The sequence below is a fragment of the Sorex araneus genome, chromosome 2, assembly GCF_027595985.1.
Source record: "Sorex araneus isolate mSorAra2 chromosome 2, mSorAra2.pri, whole genome shotgun sequence".
Lineage (NCBI taxonomy): Eukaryota > Metazoa > Chordata > Mammalia > Eulipotyphla > Soricidae > Sorex > Sorex araneus.
This window is the reverse complement of record NC_073303.1, coordinates 36,861,278-36,874,319: the sequence shown is the minus strand read 5'-3', so window position 1 is coordinate 36,874,319 and position 13,042 is coordinate 36,861,278. Positions and strand designations below refer to the sequence as shown.

The 13,042-nt window shown below is 48.7% G+C and overlaps 1 pseudogene; it reads right to left on the bottom strand.

Moving 5' to 3' along the window:
- Nucleotides 1-672: 672 nt before the first annotated feature.
- On the bottom strand, nt 673-12,191 carry LOC129401649 (class I histocompatibility antigen, Gogo-B*0101 alpha chain-like; annotated as a pseudogene).
- Nucleotides 12,192-13,042: the final 851 nt, after the last annotated feature.

The window sequence follows — 13,042 nt, the reverse complement described above, 5'->3', positions numbered from 1 at the left end:
ACAACACCCAAAAGGAGAGAGAGAGAACAAATTGGAATGCTCTGCCACAGAGGCAGAGTGGGGTGGGGGGATAGGATAGGGGAATGAGAGGGATACTGGGTTCATAAGTGGTGGAGAATGGACACTGGTGGAGAGATGGGCTCTCGAACATTGCATGAGGGAAAAACGAGCATGAAAATGTGTGAATCTGTAACTGTACCCTCACCAATTAAAAAATAAATAAATTATATTTTAAAATGTCCCCTGAAATTCTAAAATTTTAAACACTTAGTGTCCAGAGAAATCGCTGCAGTGAGCTGCTCGATTCTGAGATTCATTTGGGATTCTCTGGATCATGGCTGTTAATGTGCTTAAATGGCACCCAGAGGCAGTTTGTGGGTGTGACAGGCAGGACCCTGTATGGGCGGGGAGATGGGAAGGAGCCGCCCATCTTGATCCCTTGAGGCCTGGAGCTTTCAGTCACTGGTCCCACATAGCTGGGTTTTGGGTGTTTTGGTTTTGTTTTTGTTTGTTTGTTTTTTGAGTTCTGGAGGCTTTCAGCCACCGGGTTCATAGGGGCATGTGGAGGGATGACACGTACTCCCGTCTGAAGCACCAGGAGAAATGGGCCTGGCCAAGGTCTGGAGGCATCTCTAACCACATTAAAATCCAGACTTTCCCCCGAGGGCGGGGCTAGGGTGGTGGTGGCGGCCGCGTTAGCGCGGGGGTCGCGAGCAGCTGAGTGGCGGGGCAGGGCAGAGGGTCGGCCGCGTGGGGGGGGGGGGCCGACCTCAGCACCGGAGAGCCGCGCCAGCCGGGGCGCGCCCTAGCAGCGCAGGAGCGGGCGGCGGCCGCGGGGGGCCCGGCGCGGAGAGCGGAGCCGGCGGGGACGAGGCGCTCGGCTTCTGCTATGGCCCCGGGCAGCTGCAAGCGCAAGCGGAGCCGCGGGGCCTTCTGCTGCTGCCAGAGACAGACCCGGACAAGGAGGAAGGGGACGAGCAGCAGCGGCTGCTCAACACCCCGCGGAGGAGAACATTAAAGAGTACATCCAAGTATATTTCCCAGACATTATTTTTGTTTTTGTTTTTTAGTTTATTTTTAATTAGAGAGTCATCGTGAGGGTACAGTTACAGATCCATACATCTTTGTGCTCATGTTTCCCCCATACAAAGTTCGATAACAGCAGCGACTCCCAGCAGAACAAGTTAGTGAGATGGAGCTTCAAGAAATTAACAAAGAAAAACTGGAGGGAAATAGCATGAGGTGTGGTAGAAAGCTCGCCAGAGATGGTGAATACTGTTGGTGGGTGACAGGTTTTAACTTCAGCTTTGACCTGCTTGTCACTTACACCAATCGATACATCATTTTCAAACGCAATACACTGAATCAGTCATGTAGCGGATCTGTCAATTTACAACCTCAAAGGAACACAGCGTTTAGATTACGTTTGGCCTCTTCAGATAGTAGTGGGAAACTAATATGTAGTAGAACAACTGGCTACCAAAAACTTACACTTGAAAAGGATCAGGAACAAGTAGTGATGAACTTGGACAGCAGGCTTCTGATCTTCCCTTTATATATCTGCTGTAACTTCCTGTACATATCACCAGAGAAAAGAACTGAAAATGATCATCTTAAAAATCCAGAAAATTGAGGTTCTCATCTATTGGAAATAGTAGCACTTTGAAAATTATTTTGACCAGCTTCTATTTAATGACCCTACTGATATTTACATCCTAGGTGGCTAACAAAGACAAAGGCCTTATGAACTCTACAAATAACACAGAAGACTAGTCTGATTCTCATCTCATTTCTTTGCATAAATGAAAAAGCAATTTTAAAGCCAAAAAAAATATTTGTGAAATCATTTTTTGTTAAAAGTGTCAACTTGTGCTTTTAATTTGGCATCAGTAGAACATAGCTGTAGGTAAATTTCCATATTTCTCTGGAACCAAATATAGATTTAATTTTTAAGCTTAATTTTGATCAGTCTACCTAGTGTTAGTAATCTCAGTATCCATCTGTGAATTTATTTCTGCTTAGCTACAAGAAGCTAAAGGAATAATTCAAATGACCAATTTTAAATCTTATTTCACTCTGTGCATTTAAAGGCTGTCTCTTAATTCTTTTAAACTTCTCTTTATGATTCTTCCTCCTGTTGTAATATTTGTTCAGTCTGTATTTTTGAAGAAATTGTTCATTTTTTGGAGACCAAGATGAGGAACTCTCTTTAACTCAATTTTTGTTCTGTTTTATTTTGATTGTAGTGTAACTTTCTGAGGAACTTAACAACCAAAAAACTTACTTCAGAATTTCAAATGAACTTGAATGGGGGGAGAAATTAAGTTTAATTCTGAGGGTATCCTTTGCCTTACTTGATCTTCAACATTGTGTAAAACTTGATTAAGTCATGGTTTATTTTTGTACCAAATATTACAATTTAAACATTTTCATATCTCTGATCATTAGGATTATTTATGTTTAAATTTTAATTATTAATCATATTCCCTACTTAAAACTCAGGACTTTATAACCTTCGAATTGAGTGCCTTTGAGTTATACATAATAGAAATTTCATAGTCAATGTAAATAAGGTTGAGGATCTCATATAAAAGCTGATAATAAAGCATTAGTGTAAAAATAGAGCTTATTTTTTTCAAAAATGAGGTGTATGTTTGTCATGATTTATATATGTTGGTTGCTTCTGTTTATTGCTGTTTTGAAAATAGCCATGCTGATCATTATTTCCAGTCAGAGTAAGTACTTTTTTGTAGTTAAACTAATATACTAGTAAATATACTAAAAATGTATATTTTTAGTATGTTTTTAAAATATGGGAATCATTTTTATCTATCTGTATAAATACCCATTTGGAAAATAATAAATAAATTCTTACATGAAACAAAAAAAATAAATAAAACCCAGACTTTCCTCCATGTCAGACTCTCTGAGCCTTCAGAAACCATCCAGGTGACGCCTCAGCTCACTGGCATTTGTGGCTCCGTATCTCTGTGCCTTCCACACAGTGTAACAACTGTGAGATCGGGTCAGATTGCCTCGCTTGGGGATTTCAGGATTTTATCTTTGTGTTTCTCTTTAGTCATCATTCTTGGGATGTTGGATAACATTTTGCTGCTCCCGCAGGGAGCTTAAGGTTTATTGAGCCACTCCTACCACAGAGCCACCAAGGCACAACTAATAATCCTATATTGCTTTTCTCTTTCCTTTATGTCATTTGTATGGCTTATTTATTTTATTTTTAAAAAAATTTTATTTTATTGAATCACCATGAAAAAAATACAAAGCTTTCAGGTTTAAGTCTCAGGCATATAATGATTAACCCCCCCATCCCTTCACCAGTGCACATGTTCCACCACCAAGAACCCCAATATGCCCCCCACCCCCCCACCTAAGTAGGGAATGATCTTCACTTTATTCTCCCTATACTTTGAATACATTCAATATTTCAATAGAGAACTCACAATTATTATTTAGAATTTTCCCCCAACAATCAGGCCTGCTGAAAAGGCATCATTTAATAATTTATTTTCATTGCTGAGAATGAAGACTGAGTTCGCGCTGCTGCTGGCACGGTTTTGTATTTCTGATATTTTAGCTCAGTTCACAGTCTAGATGCATTTCTGTAAGAAGCCACTCTGGGTGCCAAAATAGGTTAAAAAGACCTCTTGGATCATAGTCTTTAGGAGCAGAGGGTCCGTTTCAGGCACGGCAGCTCTGGATCTTCTGTATGGCTTATTTAGATATGTCCTTTCTGTATAGACACAAGAAGAGAATTAATGCAATGCTATGTAACATGGGAGTTAATTGACTCCAAAATAATATTTACTCCTGGGCATCTATATTTACGTGACTTAAGCCTCAGTTGCCCTTAGTTCCTAGCACTCCAAGCGCAGGGTCCCGATGCATGACTGATGGACCCAGGGAAAATTGTGAGATACCTGGCATCCAAATGGACCAGGGCAAGCGCCATGATACTTAACTATAAGTTAAGAGCACAGTCATGGATAAACTCTGTCATGACGCAAAAAAGGTAACTGAATAAGGACCCTGCTGGGGTTAGGAAGACTAACCTGGCCTGAGGACTGTGGTCTGCAATATATAGTGAGATGTCCTCAGGAAGAACAAAACTTTAAGCTTGATGTCTCTCTCTTTTTTTTTTTTTGCTGTTTTTGGGTCACACCTGCCGATGCACAGGGGTTACTCCTGGCTTTTTGCTCAGGAATTACACCTGGCAGTGCTGGGAATCGAACGCGGGTCGGCCGCGTGCAAGGCAAATGCCCTACCTACTGTGCTATCACTCCAGCCCCTAAGCTTGATATCTCTTACTGTGCTCATACAAAATGACATTGCTAGAAATATAAGAAGTAAATTTACTAGGAGTATTTAAGTGGATTATGCACTCAAGAATCACTCCTGGCGGTGCTCGGGGGACTCTGTAGGATGCTGGGAATCGAACCCGGATCAGCTGCATGCAAGGCAAATGCCCTACCCGCTGGGCTATCACTCCAGCCCCTAATTCTAATTTCTTAACAGAGTCAGTGTCTGCTTCCTAGTCCCCATTACCATCCTTCCCCTGTCCACATTCCCTTTCCCTGTGAAATGGAGTTGAACATGCTGACATTCCAGTCTTTCCATGGTTGAATGCCGTGGTGCAGCCTTTTTAATTTTCCATTTTGTTTATTTAGGTGCCAGCCTGGGATCAAAGGTTTATACTCAGCAATGCTGGAGGTGGAAGGATTGGAAAAAGGGAGAAGTAGGTGGTGGCTGGAGGCCCAACCTGGGGCCAGGAAGTGGGAACCACAGTCTCCAGTTCCATGCACGTTGAACAGTCCTAAGTTCCGCCCCCACCAGACCCCAAACCCTCTCTCGGGAGGTCACCACCCACAGTCACAAGCCCAGCCCCGTGGCAGACGAGGCCCAGATGCTAAGTGACTTCTCTTCACTGGCTTGCCCAAATCCTTCTGACAAGACAGCACAAATGACGGACAGAGTTGTCAGGACATGGCTTCTCCCCGACGAGACTTCTATATTTGGCCTGTGGAGTTGCTTCTTGGAATTTGCGGATGAAAGAGAGCTTGAGAATGTCGTGAGCAGGCGTCTGTGGCAGGGGCTGATCCACCACTTTGAATCCCCCGAGGAAATTGGCTCCTTCTTCCCTCTGGGGCTTAGGGACATGGAACCTTAGGGACCGGCTACTACACTTGCACCCTTACTTGGCAAACTGGTGAAACAGCAGTTTAGGGCCCCATGACCAGCCTCTGAGGAGTTTGCTTTTGCACACAGCTGACCCACGTTCAATCCCTGGCATCCCATAGGGTCCCCCAAGCACCACCAGGAGTGATTCCTGAGTGTAAAGCCAGGAGGACCCCCTGAACATTACCAGGTGTGACCCCCCCACACACACAAAAAAGTGATTCCACGTTTGGAATGTGGAGGGCGAATCCTATAGGGTCTTGAATATGTGGCCACAGGATGGGTGAACAGAGTATAGGAGACCTGGGCCCATCACATCGTTCTTCTGTGTAAGATTTGGCCCAAATCAAAGGCACTCAGCCCCCGACATGTGTGTTCACACATGTGCATATATGACCATACATGCATGTCCCCAAAGCTTACTCTTGGCTCTGCACTCAGGGATCATCCTAACAATGCTCAGAGGTCATATCTGGTGCTGGGCATGAACCCAGGTCTGTGTGTGTGAAGCAAGTGCCCTCCCTCCTCCTGTGTCCCCCCGGGCTGGTGAGAAATTTTCTAGCTCTGAGGTGTAATCTCATCAATGGCCAAGATCCAGAGACTATAAAATAGAGCTCCGGAAAAGAGTGCTGTAGAATCTTGCACAGCAGAGACTGGCAATATATCCATGGCATATTCAATATGCCAAAAACAGTAAAAATAATGGACCTCATTCCCCTGACCCTGAATGCGACAGGGTTGAATGAGATGTTACTGGTGCCCGCTCGAGGAAATCGAGGAGCAACAGGAGGACAGTAATACAGTGATACAGTGATACTAGCCGAGGAAAGAAGAAAGCAACACACCCTGAATGGAATCTGCCCTTGAGCAGATCTCCTAGTAATCTGGAGTAATCTCCTTAGATGAGACTATTTCCTTGAGTTGATCTCCTGGAGGAGTGGCCTTACCGCTCTTTGTTGATTTGTTAATGTTCAACCCCAACTTTGTACCCCCACCCACATGATTCCTATATAAACTAAGCTGCAAGGGGCTGGAGGGGAGGGGCGTGGTCAGAAGGTGAAAGAAGGAGATGAAGTTACAAAGTCCTCAGTGCTCAGAAGGTGACAAAGCTAAGAGGAGACAAAGTCACAAAGTGACAAGTTTAAGAGGTCGGTTGGAAGAAGGAAGAAGACAGTGGCAACAGACAGAGAGAGACAGAGACTGAAGCAGAAGACAACGGCACTGATGGGAGACAGAGAACTTACGAGACAGAGCACAACGGCAAGAACAGAAAACAGAGGACTTAAGAAAAGAGCACAATGGCCCACAGAGAAGCAGAGCACAAAGGAAGAAGATAGAAAGAAGCACAGCAACGAAGAGAAGACAAGAAGACGAGGATGAAAACTGAGACTTTGGAGACCAGAGGTCCATGAGGAGACTAGGATGATGGAACTCTGATGACCAAGACTATGGCCAGAACAACGATGATAATTAAGCTGTAAAGGGAGAGATTGGACAACACTGGGGAGTCTGCCCCTCGCCCATCTTTCACCCGTCATCCTGGAAGGTTCCTGGGGAGGCCAATCCGGGTCCACTGAAAGCCGCCCCTATCCAGCCTGTGCCCGATTTGAGCATGGGCCTGCCTTCGCCATAGCCCACTGTTTCTCACTTCTTATGTATGTATCATGTGCTGTTGAGTTGCAGTTGGTGTGAGATGAATAAAAAACCTCAACAGGGGTGTCCTCTACGTTTTCCAAGGTTTAAATATCCCTGTTACAGTCAGTTAACCCACCCCAGACATCCCAATCTGAATCCAGACTTGTCTGTCCAGGTGCCAACATCACCTGCATTTCTGACAGGTCTCAGCTGTAACCCTCTGACTTGGACCCAATAGTGTCATTGGCTTAGTGAGCTTCTTCCAGAATCTTTCTCAAGCCGAGTGAAAGTACCCATACAACCACTTGCATATCCTGACATTTGGGGTTTCTCCGTGACTCCTGTCTCCTAACCCAGATTCCATACATTAGGAAGTGCTGTAAAGTCCAACTTCAAAGTCCCGCAGGATCCAGTCACATCTGTGATTTCACCTGTTCACACCCCAGAGCCTCCAACATCTCTACCCTGGAATCTGCACCAGTTTCCCAGTTCCTGCAGCTCACTGTCCCCTTGCCTGTCCATCTGCACAGCAGCCAGACTGGTGACCCAGAGACAATCGCACCAGGCTGAACTTTCATTCAAACCTGCCTGGAGCTGCCCCTCTTAGATAAAAGTCAAATCTTCAGATTCATGGCAGCCTCGTGACCTGGGGGCACCAGGACCTCACCTCAGTGACTGCTCCAGCCACACTGCTACCTCCTCTTCCTTGACACATTTCGCGCCTGCCCTGGTGCATTTACACTGACATTTCCTGCCCATCACCAGACACCCAGACAGTCCCTCACATCCTTCCATATTTCCTCAAAGGTCACCTACCTGTGGAGTCACACTGACCGGGCAAGGAAAACAGCCACTGACCCATTCTCTCTCACTTATAAGTGGGTCACATTCTCCCCCAAGATTACCAATTTAAAACCAGAACATTTGCCTTGGTTATTATATTTTCAGTGTAAGTCTGTCCCTTCCTACTAAATCTCAAAGGCTGGTAAGTTTTGCCTGATTGTCATTCTGTGTTGTTTGCTAGACGGCAAATTATCATCCCCATATCTGGCACATTGGGTAGATGATCAGTGTAGGCCGTGGTAGAGACATTGTCTTATTCATGCAACCTCAGCTGACATGCCGTGTTACAATGTCTACTCCAAGAGACATGGATATCACCTCCACATTTCTCACAAGCGCTTCTCATCCTCATTTTACCTCCTTCCCACACTGGCATCCCACAGCACACAGCACTTTCTCTCTTAGGAGAAGATGATCTTGGGCTCACAGATCCCATTTTCTTTTTTTAAAAAATTTATTTTAATTAATTTTTTTAATTTTATATATTTTTTAATTTTTAATTAGTGAATCACTGTGAGGGTACAGTTACAGATTTATACATTTTTGTGCTCATGTTTCCCCCATACAAAGTTCGAGAACCCATCCCTTCACTAGTTCCCATTCTCCACAGATCCCATTTTCTAACCCCTAAGTTTGAAGGTAATTGAGAATAGTTTATCAATTCATGAACTCAGATCACAGACAATGCTGAGATTCCTACAGCTTCAGGGTTGGTGGGTGGGAGGGCTGAATTCCAACATGGCAAGTCTGAACACTCATGTCTTGATACCACAGAGACTCCTGTGTGCAGGAGCCATGCTGGGCCTTGAGGGGACAGTGACAGGCAAATGCCTCCTGAGACTCAGAGATAGGGACACACACTGAGGGAATGAGCTGTGAATGTGTGTACAAGAGAGCAGGCAGCCTCCTGCACAGAAGCAACAAATAAACACCCAGATGGGGCTGAATAGCAGACCCAGACCTGAGCCTATAGTGACCAGCATAGAAACCCTCTCTGCTCACGGTGCTGGGACAGGATGAGGCCAGGTGTGACCTGAGTCCCTGTGAGCAAGGGCCTGTGGGACAAGGTGATACTGAGGGACCAGGACAAGGAGCAGGATAATGACCCAGACAGAAGAGTGACCACATCAAAGCCCACAATGACTGAGACAGAGACACATTGGGCACTGGTCTGCGCCCTCTCTTTCCCTCAAAGTCACATGTGGGACAGACTCAAATCAAAACAGAAAAAACATGGACGGTCTCAAGATTTTAATTTTTTTCTTCTCAAATTTCAGGGATTTCCTTTATTAACCCTCAAGCCCAAAAAACAGGAATTAGAAAAATGCCAATCAGATGCTGATTTCAGTAAGGGAGAAACATTATTCTTGAAAACAAGAAGCTAACACAGATGGAGACGGCTGAGTCCTGTCTCTGCTGGCACAGCCCAGAGCATCAGGGAAGAGAACGCAGGACAGTGTGGAGGGCCTGGTGGGAAGGGTTGGGCCAGTCTCCCCCTCACAGTATGTGACAGGACACAGACACACTCAGGTCCCAGGACAGAAGGAGAATCAGCAGTTCTTGATTCACAACAATGGGATGTGAGGAACCCAGCGGGGCAGCTGCCTCACACTGTGAGAGAAAAGAATGAAGAGACTCAGTGAGTGACAGAAGTGGTGACATCCTGAGCAAGTTCCCAGCATCCCGCTCAAAGAACCCCCAAACTCAGTCCTGTCCCCTCTGCCCAATCCCACCCACTCCAGCCTCCAGAGTCTCACCTCTAGTGTTCGAGAGAGACTCTTCAGAGTCTGGGGAGGAACAAACAGGCCAAGGTCAGAGCCCCAGGGGGTGGGACTAGAGGAGGATCTAGGGAGATCCCTGTGGACTCCGGTCTCTGTCCCCAGGATTCCAGAGCCCCTGCCCTGCCCACACTTACTTGCAGCCTGAGTGTACTGTCCTCCTTTCTCACCTGCAGGAAGGAAACAGCCCAGGGAAGGTCGGGGAGAGCACTGGGTCCTGAGCCCACAGAGCAGCTCTCTAGGCCCAGACCCCCAGGAAGCATTAAAACTAGAAGACTAAGAGCAGGACCAGAAAACATGCGGGGAAAAGACACAACTGGACTGACCAGCCCCTCCTGGCGGTCTGTTCTCAACAGGGACAGTCCCTGTGACCTGGTACCCTGGGAACCAGGTTCATTCCCAGCTGATGGACGTGAAAGTGTCTTTCCTGAGCAAACCTGAGAGCGGCACACACAGGGGAGTGTGCGCAACAGCACAGGGGCGGTGGTGCTCCCGATAATGGGGAAGGAGACATAATACATGGGGGAGACCCCCAATGTGGGACAAAACTCAAGACCTGCCGTGTTGGACTGATTCCCCCAACCCACCCCCACCTTACCTGAGCGCTTCCTCCTGCTGATCACAGCTGCCACCACAGCTCCAGTGACCACTGCCCTGAGGACAGCCAGGCCGACAATGACACCCACAGTGAGGATGGTGGGCTGAGAAGGGGGCTCTGAAAAGGGAGGAAGGAGAGGGTCTGACCCCAGCCCCAGTCTGATCCTCAACAGTTCCCCAGAGGGGCCAACCTTGATTCCCTGAGAACAGGCTCTGTGCCCCGTCCCCCTCCTACCCCATCTCAGGGTGACAGGCTCCGGCAGCCCCTGGTGCTGCACATGGCACGTGTATCTCTGCTCCTCTCCAGAAGGCACCAGCACAGCTGCCCACTTCTGGAAGGTTCCATCCCCTGCAGGCCTGGTCTCCACCAGCTCTGTGTCCTGGGTCAGGTCCTCCCCATCACGCTGCCAGGTCAGGGTGATCTCTGCAGGGTAGAAGTCCAGGGCCCAGCACCTCAGGGTGACCTCCTGGTCAGAGAAGGGGTGGTGGGTGATGTGGCTTCTGGGGGCTTCTGAGGAGGAAAAATTAGAATATTCACGCTTTGGGTCACTTTCATAATGAGGCTAAACAGGATAATTGGTTTGGAATAGGAGGTAAAAATCCAGACACAAGCTTGGCTGGGGAAACTAGATAAAATCGTATTCCTTGGAAAGTTCCAGAACAGGGTTTGGGAAGGAGGTTAGGGTCTCTCAGGAGACACTGACTCTGTCCTGCCCTGGGTGGAGGGTGAGTGAGTGAGAGAAGCAGGAGTCAGAGCTGAGATCTGAGAGAGTTCACAGATGGCTGCCGGGCCATATTCGTTATTTCAAAGAAGGTCGCCACTTCTCCTCGCCACCCCCCTCCCCCCCGCCCCCCTCCACACACAAACTGAGTAACTTCATGGTCCTGAGGACACAGGGTGGCCTGAGGGGAGGGCGGGTCTCTGTGGTACAGAACATGGAAACCAGTCGGGTCCGTCCCTCTTCTGACTGAAAAAGGGGCGCTGTTCGGACACTGAACCCCACTATGTCCCCCCTTGTGGGGAGTCGCCCCTTCCCCGGGCGGTCAGGGGTCGTCAACACCTGGGACCGGTACCTGCGCGCAGCAGCGTGTCCTTCCCGTGCTCCAGGTATCTGAGGAGCCAAGGCACGCAGGTGTTCTACAGGTAGTTCCTTGTGTACTCAGCCTCACCCCCCTGCTCCCACCTGCGCTGGGTTCTCCAAGCCTGCGTGCCCGCCGCCGCCGTCCAGGAGCGCAGGTCCTCGTTCAGGGCGATGTAGTCGGCGCCGTCGTAGGCGGATTGATCATACCCCCCATGAGGCGCCCGTCGGACCCCACGTCGCAGCCGTACATGCTCTGGAGGGTGTGAGAGTCTGACCCGCCCGCACAGATTAACTCAGAACCGAAAACTGAACCGGGGCCCGGTCCCCGCGGCGCCTCCCGGTCAAGGGTCCGGGGCGGGTCTCCCAGCCTCGGGGACTCTCGGACCCGCCTCGGGGCGACCCGGCCCGTCCCCGTGTTGGCTCGTCCCTGCCCGGCCGCGCTCACCCGCCTCGCTCTGGTTGTAGTAGCCGCGCAGGATGCTCTGGTGCACTCGGAAAGTCTGTGCGGCGCCCTTGGCTCTCCGCGTCTCCCGCTCCCAGTACTCGGGTCCCTCCTGCTCCACCCACGGCGCCCGCGGCTCTTCCCTCGGATTTGCCGAGTCGCTGTCGAAGCGCACGAACTCCGTGTCGTCCACGTAGCCGACGGCGATGAAGCGGGGCTCCCCGCCGGGCCGGGACACGGCGGTGTCGAAATACCGCAGGGAGTGGGGGCCTGGGGGAGGGGAAGGGGTGAGACCCGGCCCGACCCGTCCCCCGCGCGCCCTGAGGCCAGGGAGAGGGAAAGGGAGGGGGCTCGGGAGACGGGAAGGGGGGAGGGACCGAGAAGGGCGAGACTTAGGGGCGCGGGGGGAGTTGGAGGTTGGGGGGACAAGGAGGAACATTTGGGGGCATCCGGGCAGGGAACCGGAGAAACTCCCTCTCGGGGTCCTGCACATCAGTGCCTGGCAGTCCCCACCCTTCACCCCGCACCGACTCCCCTCCGGACCCCGCACTCACCCGCCCGGGTCTGGGTCAGGGCCAGGGCCCCCGAGAGCAGCAGCAGGAGGGGTCGCGGCTCCCACATACTGAAGGAAGCAGGCGGGTTCTGACTCCCTCGCGATTACCCTCAGTTTATAACCAGGAGCGTCCTGGACGCTGATTTGCTGATCTAGTCAGCGCTGCTGACAGTACTGGGGGTTGGGGTCGCGTCAGGAGTATCCGTATCCGGGCAGAAGGCGCTGACACAGGTTGCAGAGGGAGAAGTGAAACTCTGGGGAGACCAGGAATCCCTAGGCCTGATCTCCCGCCCCAACACCACCCTGGGGACATTGGGACTTACACCCAGAATACTTGCACTAGAGGTGGAATATTGCCATGGCAAGGGGGAGGGGGCATAGAGGCGGGTTCTGTATCTGTTCTATCTCTACTTCCACTCCTGAAAGAATCTCCCCTTGAGAAAGCCCATTACAAAGATGCTTTTCCCCATGAATTAAGACCTTTGGATGTGTAAAAGTCTATCTTTTATATTATATTATATTCACATGGTGATTCAATAAAAGAATAAATTAAAAAATATCAAGGAAATAAGTGAGGCAAAATTGAAAAAGAATAATTTTAGTGTTTGCTCAGAAGAGATAACAGCAAATGCAACAAGTGTTTAGTATTTTTCTCCTAATCCTTTGGTATTTGAAAATGGTATAAAATATTCAGTTATTTAAAACATTGATTATACTCTTCCATTAAATATCAGTTGTGGTCAAAAAAAAAAAAAAAGAAAGAAAATGGCATGATGTGATTGATGTCTCCTTGTTTCGCTCAGACCAATGATCTTGTGCGCTTGCACCATCAGGTCCTTGATGGATGCTTCTGATGCCAGTGTCCGTGCATTGAAAGGACAGACAATCATTTTAGTCTTTTTTTTGTTTTGGCAGTCTA